Genomic DNA, 16762 nt, shown 5'->3' on the forward strand with positions numbered 1-16762 from the left:
AGTATATCATCAAAAAATACTAACACAAATTTTCTAAGGAATGGTTTGAAAATTGAATTCATCAAACCTTGAAATGTTGAAGGTGCATTGGTAAGGCCAAAAGGCATGACCAAAAATTCATAATGACCCTCATGAGTTCTAAATGCCGTTTTCGGAATGTCTTCAATCTTCATTCTGATTTGATGATATCCCGAACGAAGATCCAACTTGGTGAAGTAAATTGATCCATGCAATTCATCCAGTAATTCATCAATGACAGGAATGGGGAACTTATCTTTAATAGTGAGCTTGTTGAGCTCCCTATAATCTGGACACATGCGCCATGATCCATCCTTCTTGTGCACCAATACTACTGGAGCTGAGAAAGAACTTTGACTCGGTTGAATTATACCAGCCTCTAGCATTTCTGCAACCATACGTTCAATTTCACTTTTTTGGACATATGGATATCTGTACGGCCTGATGTTTGGAGGAACACTTCCTGGAATCAGATGAATAGCATGATCATGATCACGCATAGGTGGGAGACCTTTGGGAGTCTCAAATACCTTGGAATGATTGTCCAGGACTTTTTGGAGATCTGGAGAAATAGATGATTCCAATGTGGAAACATCTAGCGAACATAATTGTGCAATTACACCTCTTTGCTCCTTTTTTAGAAGCTTTGTCATGACATTAGAGCTGATTATCTTTCCTGGTTTCCCTGCAATACCCCTTAATTCAACTTCCTTTCCTTCCACAGAAAATTTCATGAAAAGTTCTTGAAAATTAAAAGCTATTGTACCCAAGGATTGTAGCCATTGGACTCCTAGTACAACATCAGCACCTCCCATTGGAATGGAAAGCATTGGGCTAGTCAATACATATTCTCCCATGGATAGCTTGATATTATGGCACTTTCCAGAACAATTTATTGTTCCTCCATTTGCAATCATCACTTGACACTCTGGTGCTGGATATAGGAAGCAATTCAATTCTTTTGCTACCCTACAATGAATAAAATTGTGGGTGCTTCCTGAATCAATCAACACTATTACCTTTTTCTTCTTGATTTGTCCTTCTATCTTGATGGTTTGAGGAGTGGTAATTCCCGCCAATGCATTACAAGATATGGTCGGATTTATTTGTTCTTCATCTAGGCTTTGTTCCTGGAATATATCCTCTTCTTTTGACCTTTCTTGCTCCTTTTCTTCTTCCTCTTCACAATCTATGTAGAATAATTTCTTCTCAGCACACTTATGACCTTTTGTGTATTTGCTATCACAATTGTAACAAAGCCCTTTTGCTCTTTTTTCTTCCAATTGTTGTGGTGTCAACCTTGTAGGTTGTGGAAGACTATGGGCAACAACACTTCCGTCTTTATAGTTGTGAATGGTATGCTTCCTAGTTGCCATAATTTTGCTTTCCATTTTTCTTGCTAACCTGAATGCCTTCTCTAATGAATCAGGTTCCCAAAGGCGCACATCATGTTGGATATTATCCTTTAAAGACCCTATGAACACATCAATCCTATGCTCCTCTGGAATATCTTTTACCCTTATGTTCAATTTTTGGAACTCCTCAATGTGCTCCATTATTGAACCCTTTTGTTTGAGACTTATCAATTGGCTAAAAAAAGTGTTGCTTTTTGTATCCTCATAATGTGCTATCAATTCTTCGTAAAAATTGCCCAAGTGATAAATTGTTTACGAGAACAAAGCCATTGATACCATACAAACTGATTTGGTTCCAAATATAAAGTTGCCATACGTACCTTTTGTGTGTTTTGCACATTATTGAGATCGAAGAATTGCTCCATCTGTAATATCCATGTGGCGGGATCCTTGCCATCAAACTTCCTCATATCGATTTTTGGAACATGGTGAGTCTTCGATCCAACATTAGAGTCTATGGAATCATGATTAACATTTCTTTTGTTCTCATCATGAGTTTCCTTTACTACTCTTTCACCATTAGTGACTATTTCTTGTAGCAACTTATCCATCTTATCATCCATGCCATCAATTTTAGCGTCCATGCCATTCACCTTAGCTTCCATGCCATCCATCTTAGCTTCTACACCTTTCTTTAAACCATCCATCTTAGCTTCTACATCTTTCCTTAAACCATCCATTTTAGATTCTGTTGCTTTTTGTGCAAGTGACACTTGTTGCACTTGTTCTTGTAATTTTGATATATCATATAGCATTTCTTCTTCTTCTTCATGAGTCATGCTAGAGCTTTCAGGTTCCTTACTAGGTGTTTGCATTTTCTTTCCTCGGGGCATCAGTTACCGATAATAATTCTCTACTATGCCCTTTGAATTCCTTCAAAATAAATTTTCAAACCAAGCTTAAGCAAAAATTAAAGAAAATCTACACACCTTTTTTCACTTTGTAGGAGCTCGATATTGCCTCTGATGTATCTCTGTACTTTCTGATCATCTAGTTCTAAATTTGTGACCTGTAGTAGCCCTCTGTGTCCTCTTTCCAATGCCACAAGTCTGACCCAAATTGGATTCTCCAAGGAAGAGTTATGTGAAATCTCCCACAGTGACTTGATTATAGACTAGTTCAGTAGAGTGAACTTGTACGACATGCCACGTGTCACTTTTTCAACCTTTGACTCTAAAAAATATATAAAAGAAAACTACAGTCCGTCCTCTTTCTGTACCTTCTTACGAAATTTCAATCCGATGCTCAGAAAGAAAGTTATGACGATTTTCCCCAGGTCACCTGTTTTGAGTGTAATTCAGGAGTCTGCAAAAAGACCAACTTCCTCAGATCATATCTCCGAAAATATCGCACGAAAAACTCTGAAATTTGGACCCAAGGTTCAGCGTAATTTCTTCTCAAATGTGTTTTTTTTGCGACTTCTGAAACGTCACAGAAAAAAAGTTATAGCGAAAATGCCACGATGACCTGTTTGGAGCAGCGAAACCCTAGAATCCAAAGCTCTGATACCAAATGTTATGAAACCAGCTCAAGAAAAGATAGAAAAGAAAGATCAACGCCTTAGAATTCAGCCTCTTCGAGGGGGAAACCTCCTTTACATTACATAAATGAACAATTCTTGGATGATACAAATGACAAAACCTCCTTTCTATATATAGGAGTCTAAGGAGTCACAATATAATCCAGCCGACCTAACAATAATAATATAAAGCCACAAAAATAATAATAGAGGGATTCTATGGGGCACAGAAATAACAATATGTGGGTAATAAGGGCACAACAATATAAATAAGGGGTATAACTACAATAGTAATGGGGTAATCACTAGTATTATAGGGACCCAATAGTATCTCACCACATGCTTCGCTGCCTTCCAAAACATCTTGGTAGGCTGAACCATAGCTTGACTCAGCTGGTTCACCGCAAAGCATAACTCTGGTCATGTGTTCACTAGATACATAAGTGAACCCATAAGTTGTCAATAAACAGTAGTAGCTACTACCTCACCTGAAGTAGCATCCTCCTTCCTCTAGTTCCCAGCTAGATGAGTCTGCATGGGCTTACACTTCTCCATGTGGAAGCGCATGAGTATCTCATTGGCATACTTGCCTTGAGACACAAATACTTCCCCATCTTTCTACCACACCTCCATGCCTAGAAAGTAGTGCATAAGACACATGTCTTTCATCTAGAATTACCTTGCAAGACTTGATCAGCTGATCATCACCTGTCAAAATCAGATCATCGACATAAAAAAAATGTTCAATGGCTTACATTATACCATGATGTGGTAAAGTTTCGCATCTGCTTCACTCTTGGTGAAGCCCAACCTGGTGAAATAGCTGTTGATCATGGTGTAGCAAGCATGGGGTGCTTGCTTCAGCCCATACAGAGCCCTCTTGAGTCAACACACATGCAACTCACGATCGAAGGTCTCGAAACCTTTTGGCTGCTCAATGTATGCCTCCTCCTCAATCTTCCCATTGAGGGTTTTTTTTCTTCACGTCCATCTGATGGATCTTCCAACCCATTTGAGCTGTTAGTGCCAACATGGATTTAATAGATGAGTACCTTGCTACAGGAGCAAAGGTCTCATCGTAGTCGATCCCCTTGACTTGTGAGAAACCACGGGCAACAAACCTTTCCTTATGTTTCTCAACACTGCCATCAACTGCCTGCTTTACCTTTTAAATCCATCTAGAGCTCACCACTGACTTGTCCTAAGGTCTTGGGACAACATCCCACACACTTTTCTGAATGATAGAGTCATACTTCTCTACCATTGCAATAACCCATACTAGTTGTTGCACTACCTTCTTGAATGAAGAAGGTTCAGACTCTACACACTCCCCAACCAGGGCCATGTAACCAGTGTACCACTTGGGTGACCTCCTCTATCTGTGCTGAGAAGATGGTTGTCCCACATTCTCCCACACATCCAGCATCAACCTGTCAGCTTCCCTTGAGCATTTCCACCCATCTCTAGAAGAATCCTGGATCCTCTGCATGTGGCTGCTCCGCATCAATCTGAGGCTCCTCCTCCTTAGGAACTGAAAGTTCCTCCTCTGCATTCAACTTGAGCTCCCTCTCAAGTGATACTCGCATGGCTTTCTACTCATTGAACTTCAGATCTCTGCGTACCACTGTCCTATGATTAGTAGGCAGGTACACCTAGTAGTTGTGGGGTGTATCAGTGTACCTCACAAGTATCCCAAACTCAGTTGTTGGATCTAGCTTCCTCCGAACATCTTTGGTCACATGGAAATAAACCGATGATCCAAAGATCCTAAAGTGACTCACATCTGGTCGCTTCTCGGAAAAGGCCTCCATAGGTGTCTTCATCCCCAGTATATGGTGCGGGCTTCTATTCTGCAAGTATACTACTGTATTGCATGCCTCAGCCCACAAATGAAGTGGTAGGCTTTGGTCATGCAACATCGCTCGAGTTGCTCCCACAATCAATCTATTCTTCCTTTTGGCCACCCCATTCTGCTGTGGGTTATGGGGTGCCGTTAACTCTCGTTTAATTCCTTCTACAGTGCAGAAGTCCTTAAACTACTGGGAGACATACTCTCCACCATTGTTGCTACACAAGGCTTTTATTTTCTTTCCATATTCTTTCTCTGCCAAGGCTTTAAATTCACAAAACCTCAAGAAGGTTTGATCCTTCTTTTGCATAAAGTAGATCCAGCATCTACGATAAAAAAAACATCAATAAAAATAACATAGTACCTTTATTTAGTGGTGGAGGCTGTAGAGAATGGTCCAAAAACATCTGTGTGAACTCGCTCCAGGATTGCTCCAGCTCTACTATCTCGATCCTGAAAGGAAGATTTCGCATACTTACCCAAGGTACAACCTTTGCATGTATCTGTTTGCTCCAGTTTTCCCTTGGGAAGTCCGGTAGAAATCTGCTGCATGATCTTCAAGCCCAATCTTCTATGCCATAGCTTGCCAACATCTTGGCTTTACACCACCTCTACTTTGGAACTTAATGCAGCGTAGTCATCTACCTCCAGCTTGTAGAGATTCTTTACTCAAATCCCAATCCTCAAATTCTGTCCAGTACCGATATGCCTCATGAATACCTTTCCTTTACTAAAGACTACATCATAGCCTTTATCTTCTAGCATAGCGACAGACACAAGATTCTTCTTCAGACCCAGTACATACTTTACATCAGTCAGGGTGAGAGGAGCTCCATGCTCCCTCTAAAACACAACCATACCTTCACCTGAAACACGGTACTTTCCATCATCGCCCATCTCGATCCGCATCTAGAGATCCTTCTCCTCTAGGGTACTAAAAATATTCTTGTCACCGGACATGTGGAAAGAGGCTCCACTGTCCAGGTACCAAACACATCCCACCATGGATGAAACCATGCATGCAATGAGAGAGAAATCCAACTCGAACTGTGAGGCCAGTGCCTCACCGTCTGATCCCTTTGAGGATCCCTTCTTGGAATTCTTCTGTGGACAATTCGTAGCGTAATGGCCCACTTCATGACAATGAAAGCATCACACTTTCGATTTGTCAAACTTCTTCCCACCATGGGAAGAGCTAGATTTGGGATGGGATGCCTTCCATTTCCCTTTCCTCACCTTACTCGCTAAGGCTAGATTTTCTTCATCATCTTGTTTTGATGAAGATCCATCTCTGGTGCTTCTTCTTATCTCCTCCTGCATTAGACCTGACCAAAGTTGTTCCCAATCTGGCAATTTCTCTCTTCCATTAACCGAGTCTTGGTAGCTATGCCAGCTATTAGCAAGACCGAGGAGTGAAAGACTCACCATGTCATCATTGGCTATCGTGATCCCTACACTTCCAAGCTCATCCCTACAGGTGGTGAGCTTGTTCAGATATGTATAGATCATGTCGCCCTTTTCACAAATGATTTTCCAAAGCTTGTCTTTCAACCCCAGCTTCCTCTGATCGTTGTTGTTCTAATATAGATCTTCCAATGTTTTCCACATCGAAAACAATGTCTCCTTTCCATGGAGGCTCGAGACAATGTGGTCTCAAACTCCCTCCAGGAGGATTCTCCTTGCTCTAGCCACACATATCTTCCATTCCTCCAATTTTGTAGCATTAGTTGTTGACGGCTTGGGGACTTCTTGATCAATGAAGTCCTTTAGACCGTTGTCCTCTAATACTGCTTCCATGTTATCCTTCCAGGCTATATAATTCGAGCTGCCATCAAGGTCATACTCAAGCCTTAAACTGCTGAATGCCATTGGTGAAATTAAGATGTGATAAGAACTCGATTTCTATAATTAGGAACTTGAAACTTTAAATTTCTCCCTTCTTTGTATATTGTTCTTCACTTTGATCACCTTTGCTCCAATACCATGTAGAAATTTTCATTGTAGATCACCTAATAATGCAATGTACTAAAGCAAAATACTTGATCTACTTCTACTATCAAACTTTGTAGAAGCTTAATCGAATTTGAGCAAGATCAAATAGAACACATATAATTGAGAATGAGAAAGCAATCACACATGAACACAGAAGAATACTCTGGGGAAAGCCTCAGCTAAAAACCCCAATCTTTGTATTATCATTCAAGTGGAAATATGTTCAGATTACACAAAATATCACCTCACAAGCTATCCTGCTCTCAGTAAAATCCAACAATACATCTCACAGACTGAATAGACACAAGATATGCCTTCCCTTAGCCCTCCAAGCCTCCTATTTCCTTGCGCAGTTTTCCTTGGGGTCCAATGCTGCCACCTGTGTGAATTGGCCTCATCACACACTCACCAAACCCAAAAGTAACTACACAATCTCCAAGGAATGAATTCCTTCTACATGCAAGAGATATCCTCCATGGAATATTCTTGCAAGTGATAGTACATTGTCCCATCATCTGATCTCAACTAGGTCTCTATCTGAACTGACATGCATGAGTTATTTATGAGAGAATATTCATTTATCTGAAGTACAATGGTTACATACATGCATGCATTAACTAACTGAACTCACAATTAGTTCAACAAACTATTTGAACTAATCTAACTGGACTTAACTCAGTTAACTAAGCTAACTAATTACAACTCAAAGTACAACTCATTCTGATCTCCTTTAATCAAGGGATAACTTCCTCAATCAATGGAGAAACTATTGCATGTCTTCACATAGACTTCATGTTTGATTTCCTACAACTAATTAACTCAAGATGAATTAATTAATTATTTTACAAACAACTGCTAAGATCAAATTCGAATTTTACTTCTCAATTTTAGTTCAAGGACTAACTAAAATAGGAAGGTATCTCGAAATTCTATTTATAGTAGTGATAATTTTAGCACTTCTATTTTTAGCATTTCTTGTTGCTATTTTCAACATGGAGCTACGCGAAGGGGAAGGTATTTCAAGGATGGAGGAAGAAAAGGTCCTGAGTATAGCCCGCTGATTGAGCCTCCTTTGAGTGATGATGAAGGAGCAGTGCAGGCTTCTCTGCTTAGCGCTATTTAGTTGATAAGACAAGGGTTCCCGCGATACCTACACTACCTCCGTCCTCATCCCATCCATCCAAACTACCTCCATCCTCACCTCCACCACTTACCCCATCTCCCACATTGCCACCACCTCCACCACTGTTCAACATGGCGAACTCTGTAAAGCTACCTATATTCAAGGGCGCAGGAAATGAAGATCCAGACTAGTTTTGGTTTGTCACGAAGGTTGTATGGGAAGATCAGGGTATCAAAGATGATCAAATGAAGAAAGCAACGTTGGTTAGTTCTTTGCAAGACTGCATACTAATGTGGTACATTAAGTACAATACTGATAACCCGACATCCGCATTGGAAAATATCTAGACTACGCTAAATAGGGAATTTAGTATACCTAAGTCTCAAGCGCAATCCGTTGTGGGATTCAAGGAGATCATGATGAAGCCTGGGGAAATTCCCTGGGATTTGGATCAAATATTGAAGTGTACGATCTATGAAGCCAACATGAACCTAACTGATGGGCAACACTGCGAATGGTTTGTGGCCTCACTCCTACCACACCTAAGGGTTGCACTATCACAACAGAAGATTGGGACCTAGGGAGAAGCTCTGGAAATTGTGATGAGACTACATGAGACACCAATGCAGGACGCTAATCTAGGGGTTCAAAAAATTCACGCACAATTGCAGAACCTTTTCCTCGAAATGCAAAGTCTGAAGAAAGACAGAATAGCTCATCCAGAGGTGCGCGAAGAAACCTGGTGCCTAAAATGCAAAGACCAAGGGCATGACAAGGATCACTGTCCAGAATTTGCAAACTATGTTGTAGCAGGGGGACCAATGCCTCTAATGCTGGAGGCTATAGCAAGGCCAAGTACAGGGCCCGCTCTAGGGTGTGCTATATGCCAGGTAGCTGGGAAACATGTGACCGACAATTCCCATTTGCTGCAGAAATTCATATAGACACCACAAAAACTCTTTTGCAATTTCTGTCAATCAATAGGTCATGATGAGTGCAATTGCAGTAGTTATGAATTAATGATGGACACGACACCTACATACAAGGTGCAGGAAGAAATGTGGCCTCCGAACCAAGGTGCTAAGGGAACATTAGGTGAGTATCAAGGGCGCGACCAAGGTCGAGGTGGAGGAGGGCCTAGTAGAGGCCGAGGGAATCTTATTTGTTACAATTGTGGAGGACTAGGACACTACACGAGAGACTACCTGAATCCGTTGCGATTTTCATGCCGCTATTATACTCAAACCATGCAACTCAGGATTGGCCTATATTATTGGCTAAGATTCAAAATAAGGGGGAGCAGCCTCCGCAGCCGACTTAGAACCTACAGATGATGAGGGTTGAGCCTTGTGAGGAAGACCCTAAGGTAAACATTATTCTATGGAGTGGAACGACGACTGGTGAGGATAAGGGGAAGCAGCTTGCAGAAGGTGAATGGGTCCATAAGGCACCAGAAAAGGAGACCAGGTTTGATCTAGAACACACAAAAGAAACATTTATGGAAGCAAAGAAAAGTTTCGTTGAGGCCTCTACCTCAGGAAGTTAGGAGAAACCGGTTGAAGAAATGGACCCATCCATGATTACAACATTCTTGGAGACTTGCATGAAACTACTCAGCGATAGTAAGGTTGTGAAGGGATTGTAGGAATTGATCAATCGATGTGTTGGCAAGGATAGCACTACTGGTGAACTTCACGTAGCCAGAAATCCTGGTAAGCATAAGGTGAGGACTGGACGTGAGATGAGACTCACCGTGCAGATAGGGGAATACGAAATGGACCAAGTTATCTTGGATTTGGGGTTCGACTTGAATGTTTTTTGAAAACAAAAATGGGAAAGAATGGGGATACCTGTGCTCCAATGGTCTCCATTCTAGTTAATGATGGAGAATCAATAGAAATTCATCCCAATGGGGAGGCTACAGGGGGTCACAATTGACATCGAAGGCACGAGTGCACTGGTGGATTTTGAAGTAATAGAGATTGTGGATGATAGAAATCCCTACCCCACGCTCCTTGGGATTGATTGGGCCACTGACATGAATGAGGTAATCAACTTGAAGAAGTGAAAGATGATATTTGAAAAGAAATCACTTCGCGTCGTGGTGCCACTAGATCCTGCAGGAGGACTGCACGATACAGAACTGATCTGTGATTATGAAAGTGATGATGATTTGGACCAAATTTACAAGATAACGATGCGAGACCATGATTGGGTGAATCCGATTGTAGACAGACGTATTGCATGGGACTGTGAGAGCTCCTGCACATCAGATTCAGACAAAGAACTAGAGCACTAGTAGAACTGGCTGCATGAAGTATCTATGCTGCACTGTAATATGATGACCAATTCATTGCCCTGCATATTGTCAGAGGTAAGAAATCTGCCTCATTATGATGGGCTAACTAACGTTGATCGCTTTTTGGATGCATTCAAAAGGGAAGTGCCTAAGAAGCATTGTTTCCAGGCATTAGATTGGGCATTGCGCGCTACACTTGCAAGATGGTGGGGTACACACAAGGACAGTTTCGAGGATTGGCGCGAATATAGAAGGATGATGAGGATACGCTTTGCCCACCTGAAGGTATGACTAATAGAAAAGTATGATGGGAGGAATGATTCGTGCAATCACTTGGCCAAATGGACTGAAGCATATGGAGCAAAGCCTCAACTAGAGTGGGTCCATCTGTTTTGTCATACCTTGGAGGTTATACCAATGAATTGGTACTTAGAGACAGAACTCCATCATGGCACTGAAGAATGGGATGTTTTATGCCAAGGATTTCTAATGAAGTTTAGTTTTGAGGATGGATTTGAATCCATCAATGAAGTGTTGTAGGAGGTTAAGACAACCATCTTTAGGATATCGCGGGATCCTCTAGACATGATTCAACCTGATTGGACTACCCAGCTGAGCCCTGCACTGGAGTGTTACAATGTAATAGCAGAAGAAGAAGACGAAGACCTGAGAAATATTAATATCCCGGATACTGAAGGTCACCCTGGAGTTGGAGGACCACAACTAGAGACCAAGAAATAACTAAGCCACTCAAGACCAGGTAGGTGAACATTGGCATAGAGGCAGAACTGAAGTTTGCAAATATTGGGGACTATTTGGACAACACGACAGTAGATAAGGTCGCCAAACTACTTCATGAATATCAGGACTTATTTCCCATGAAGTTTTCTAATCTAAAAGGGATAATAGGAGACCTGGGTGTCATGAAGATCACCCTAAAGCTAAATGTGAAAACTGTGAAACAAAGACCGTACCGCCTCAACTTGAAGTATAAGGAAAGGGTCTGTGTTGAGTTAGCTAAGATGCTCACGGCGAGTATTATTGAACCAATGGAAGAATCTGATTAGGTAAGCCCAATAGTGGTTCAGGAAAAGAAGCAGAGGGGAGAAATAAGGATATGCGTAGACCTCAGGAAGTTGAATGATGGTTGCATGCATGATCCCTTCCCAACCCCGTTCGTTGATGAGGTCTTGGATAATGTTGGCAACCAAGAAGCATATCCGTTCACTAATGGGTTCTCTGGGTACCATCAGATCAAGATCACACTAGAGGATAGAAGACAACCTTCGCAACCGAATGGGGATGCTTCTAGTATATGGTGATGCCTTTTGGGCTGAATAACACGCTGACGATCTTTTCGCATGTAGTCATCGGCGTTCAAGGATTTTATTCATAAATTTCTGGAGGTATATTTCGATGATTGGATAGTGTTTGGGTTAGTAAAGCACTATGTGGCAAGTTTGCGCTTGATGTTAGATACATGCTAGAGACACCACATCGTGCTCAATTTAAAGAAATGTTTGTTTTGCATCGCCTTTGGGCTCTTGCTGGGCCATGTGGTATGAATACAAGGCTTGATGGTAGACCAAGCTAAGATCGCGGTCATAATAAACTTGGAGGCACCAAGGAGTGTGAAACAGTTGCACGCAACACTGGGGAATACGGGATACTATAGAAAATTCATCAAGAGCTATGCCCAAATTACTGCACCGATGGAGAAATTGTTAAAAAAGGATGTTACATTCTGTTGGAATGAAGAATGCCAGAAGAGCTTGGATATGCTGAAGGAGAAGATGGTCACTGCATCGATACTAGTCTTCCCAGATTGGAAGAAGGAATTTCATGTGCATGTGGACACGTCATGTATTGCGCTGGGAGAAGTACTGACACAGGCCGTTGAAGGGGACTTGGATCATCCTATAGCATTTGAAAGTAGGAAGTTGTCCAAAGTGGAGAAAAATTATTCCACAATAGAGCCTATGTTGGGGGGGAAAGATATGTAGGTGGCTGTTGTTGTTCCAGGAGTATGATTTTGAAGTTATTGTGAAACCAGGACATTTGAATGATGGACCAAATCATTTGTCGCGCATTGAAATGGGAGAGGAACCTACTAATTTGAAGGAAAGGCTACCTGACGCATAGCTCTTTGTAGTGCGCATCGCAGACAGTCACTTTGAAGATATCATACACTTCCTAACGATAGGTATGGATTCAGAAGGATACAAGCCAACAAAAGAAGGAATTGGTGATGCGCACAACAGATTTTTTTGTCATTGTAGGGAACTTGTACAAAATGGGGTCACATGAAATATTGTGACATTATGTGCTAGAGTTTGAATGAAATAGCATCCTCACTAAGGCTCATAACGAAGCCATGGGAGGTCATTATGCAGGAAAATCAACAACGAAAAATATCCTACACACTGGGCTATGGTAGTCAACCTTACATAAGGATTCAAAAGCATATTGTAGGGCATGCGACGCTTGCCAAAGGATAGGTAGGTCCTCGTGCAGGGATCAGTTGCTGCTGAATCCGCAGGTATCACTACAGCGCTTCGAGAAGTGGGTGAGTGACTTTGTAGGACCAATTCAGCCACCAGGAAAGATGGGTGCATGGTACATCATCACCATGACTGAATATTTAACCAGATGGATGGAGGCACAGCCTATGAAAGGTTGTACATTGCGACAGTTGCAAAATTTATCTTTGAGTACGTACTAACAAGGTTTTGTTGTCAAAAAATTCTAATGAGTGATCGCGGTACACACTTTCTCAATGAGATGATCAGCATGATGACAGAGGAGTTTCAGGTGTACCATCAGAAGAGCACACCCTATCATACATAGGCTAATGGGACAGTGGAAGAATTTAATAAAATATTGGAGAGTGTGCTCACAAAGGTTTACAATGCTCAAAGAAATGACTGGGATGTTCGCGTACCCACGGTGCTATGGGCTTATAGAACGACTTGCAAGAAGTTGATTGGAAAACACCATTCAGACTGGTTTATGGCATGGAAGCTATGATGCCAATGGAGTACATTGTACCTATTCTGTGCATAGTGGCATTCACAAGAATGGCAGATCATGGAGCCTTGGAGGAGAGGCTCATGCAGCTAACAGATCTTGAAGAAGATCAATTTCTAGTTGGATTCCATCAACAGGTTCAAAAGGAGCACAAAGAGGCTTGGCACGATCGGCACATCCAACTGTGCACCTTCAAGGTAAATGATTTGGTTTTGTTATATGACAACAAATTTGATAAATTTCCTGGGAAATTTAGGATGCATTGGTTGGGGCCCTATGTCATCAAGGAGATTACCAATGTTGGAGCAGTTCAGCTGGTCAAATTGAATGGAGAACCATTCCTAGTATAGGTGAATGGCAGCCGATTGAATCCATACACCAGTGATATAGCTAGATGACTACATGATGGAAGCACAGTCTTAGTGCTCCAGGTAGCTGAAAGGAGGCATCGGACTATAAACTACACTGCCCGGGTTGGGGAGCTGCACAATTGGGGAACTGCGCGAAATGAAGGAATGTCACAGTATCAGCAGATACATGAAGGGAGTTGTGCTATCCAAGGAGGGACCGCATAGGGCTACCAGAAAGTGACTATTATGGGCACTATTCATGACATGATAGTCGGAAAACGACTGAATGGAGCGGGGGGAAGGAATTTAAGTCAAAATTTAAGGACAATATCTGTGAAAATTTTCCACCAATCCAACATTTATGAACGAGTTATGGGGGGAATGGTTGAATTTGAATTCAAAAATGACTATAAATTACAGGTGGCTACCTAGCGAAAAACACTTGGCATTTTGATAATTAAGGTATTAAGCTCTTAGGCATGTATGAACCCTGAGCTCTTTAAAGCCCTGATAGCAAATTCTATCTTTGAAGAAGTTGCCCACAGAGACGCATGTGTTGTTGTCTAGCATAATGTCGGTGCCTGCAGAAATCTTGAGTGCAGGAGAGGCAATGGCAGCCGAAGCAACTGCCCCAGAGGTTGTAGTGGCAGCTGAGGGAGCTGCCCCGGAGGTTGGAAGTGTAGAAGTACCGATAGATGTGCCCAAATCCCCCAGGACACCTAAACCGAGACATGCGCCAACCAAGGAGGGTCCAAAATCAAAGAAGGATAAGTAGAAAGCACAACAGTCGGTGTGCACATCACCTAGAAAGCACCCACAGACACGAAAGACCACTGCGCAGGAAAAGGGTAAGGTGATTGATCTAGAGCCTGAAGCTGAGGTTGAAGAACTCCATGTGGGCATGCAGGATATTGATATAGAGGAGGTGGAGGACATTGATGTGGAGGGTTCTGACCCCATTTCTAAACTGCCCGAGTACATTCCTCCATGTAGAGGCAAGCAAAGATTTTGAAGGATATTGATGAAAGTAAGGTCACACTACACACAACTTTACTTCCGGACCAAATTGTCTTTGAAGGACCACGCCTGGGGTGCATCCCCTTGTTAAAATTAGAGGACTAGGATTTGGCTGATGTAGAACACTTTCCCCATTTAGCGGTGGACCAACTCATGCATCGCGTCTTCCACAAAGACTCTAGCGTGACCGCACTGGAGCCAAGGAAGTGGGTACAAGGGTTGGATAAGGTGGGTCTACTAAATATGTTGTCAGTATCACATTATAACCACACACCCATAAACATGGTTGTGATCAAGCAGCTACTGTGTTTGATGCACGATGGGTTTCTATGGCTAGAAGAGTCGATATCCCTCACTGACATGCTGATCCATAGGATCACTTGGCTGTCGTACTCGGGGGAAAATCTAGTCATGGAGTTTGGCGGAAAGCCAGGTGAGTGCGACCTCACTAAAGCAATGAAGGACAAATTCAAACTCGCCAATAAGTCGTGTGGCTATGCCATCACAAGTATAGCTGACCCTGCAGTCAAATTTGCAACGCAAATCTTGGCAAGAAATATTATGTGAAAGTGTCGCACAGATGAAGTGTTGGCACCAGTAGTAGCCTTAGCGGCCCAATACGGAGAGGGAGTAGAGCTTAACTGGCTGCGCTACCTCTGCGAAGAGTTCCTCACGAACTGCAGAGAGGCACAGGCTCATAGCAAAACATTCCATTATGCCTGGTTACTATTGTCCATAGTGCTGGTTGTATGGGAGTTGCCAAAGGAAAGCCAATTTCCTCCGGTCATGCCTGACCTACCAGAGGTAGTGAAGTTCGCTTCGCTGTGGGCTACGAAGGACCGTCAAAGGTTTAAGGACAACAAGATATTTTGGATCTTGATGGAGATGAGAATCCATATGGCCATCAACCGCAAACCATGGTTGTCTCCAACTGTGTATGAGAAGTTGCAGGAGTATGTGGAATTCAAGGCCTACTTCCATCGGATCCTGATATGTGTGTGCAAGGACCCAAAGAAGAAATGGTATGACCTGCCATACCTGGCTACAGACGATGCAATTATAGCGGTCCTCAACCACTGGCCGGCAGATTCGTGCACTGCCTCAGACTTCACTGCTAGGTCTAGCAAGACCACAGTGCAGCGGAAAAAGGAGGAGGCCAAGCTGAAGATGGAGTAGTTGGCCTCAAAAAAAGAAGGAGGCTGAGAACATAGCCAAGGCAGAGTGCACCACCATGAAGCAGACAGGAGTACAGGAGGAAGAAGAGGAGCATGGCTCTGATAGGAGTCAAAAGTCACCTTCTCAGGAGATAGAGGAGGAGGAACAATAGTCAGACCAGGGAGGAGCAAACCTAGATACCACTCCATTTTGCATTAAGTGCAATAGAGATCCACAAAAGGTGGGGCCGCGCAAGAAGTCTAAGGCCAGAAAGACTTCTCTCTATCTGTTCACCTTAACACAAGGTGATTTAAATGATATCGGTGATATGGTTAGAGATACCACTGCAGAAGTGCTACAACAGTTCAAGTTACAACAAAAGCATGCCTTGGGGACCATTCAGATGGGTCTGCATGAGCTCTAAATCCAGGCATCGCAGGTCCAGACCGGTGTGGGATGAAGCAGTTTGGCATCAACTAGTTTGGCGCCTGGCACATTAGAAGCAGCAGGGATGGTGCACACCTTGGATTCCTGGCAATACTGCTATCGGAGGGAGTGCTAACTACAGATTCTGAAGCTAACAGGTCTGCTGTCAGTGCCCTCAAAGGAATTGGGCTCAATTTGGCCACGCTTCCTAGTGAGGCACTTCACAATTTGCAGGATGGCGTGATCGCAGAACTTTGGGCTCGCGAACAGCATGCATTATAGATAATCAGTGAGTAGAAAGTCAACAACGCTCAGATGACGGTACAAAGAGATTCTATTGTCAACCTTGTCAAAGCCGTCACAGAAAAAAATGAGTGCACGACCAAAGTGGTGGCTAAGGCATGCAGGTTTGTCCTAGAGCTGGCCATTCTAAATTATGAGCTTGTAGATGTGTGGATTCGGAAGCTCGTTGCTGGAGTGCACGATGCCAGAACAGAGTTGGCGAAGGTTCATTTTAACCTAAACCTTAATATCGCAGAACTGTAGTTAAAGGCCTAGCCTTCAACTCTGCC

Source organism: Pinus tabuliformis, chromosome Q (assembly GCF_031772625.1).
Source record: "Pinus tabuliformis cultivar Carrire ecotype Pingquan chromosome Q, CPIR1, whole genome shotgun sequence".
In the NCBI taxonomy this organism is placed as follows: domain Eukaryota; kingdom Viridiplantae; phylum Streptophyta; class Pinopsida; order Pinales; family Pinaceae; genus Pinus; species Pinus tabuliformis.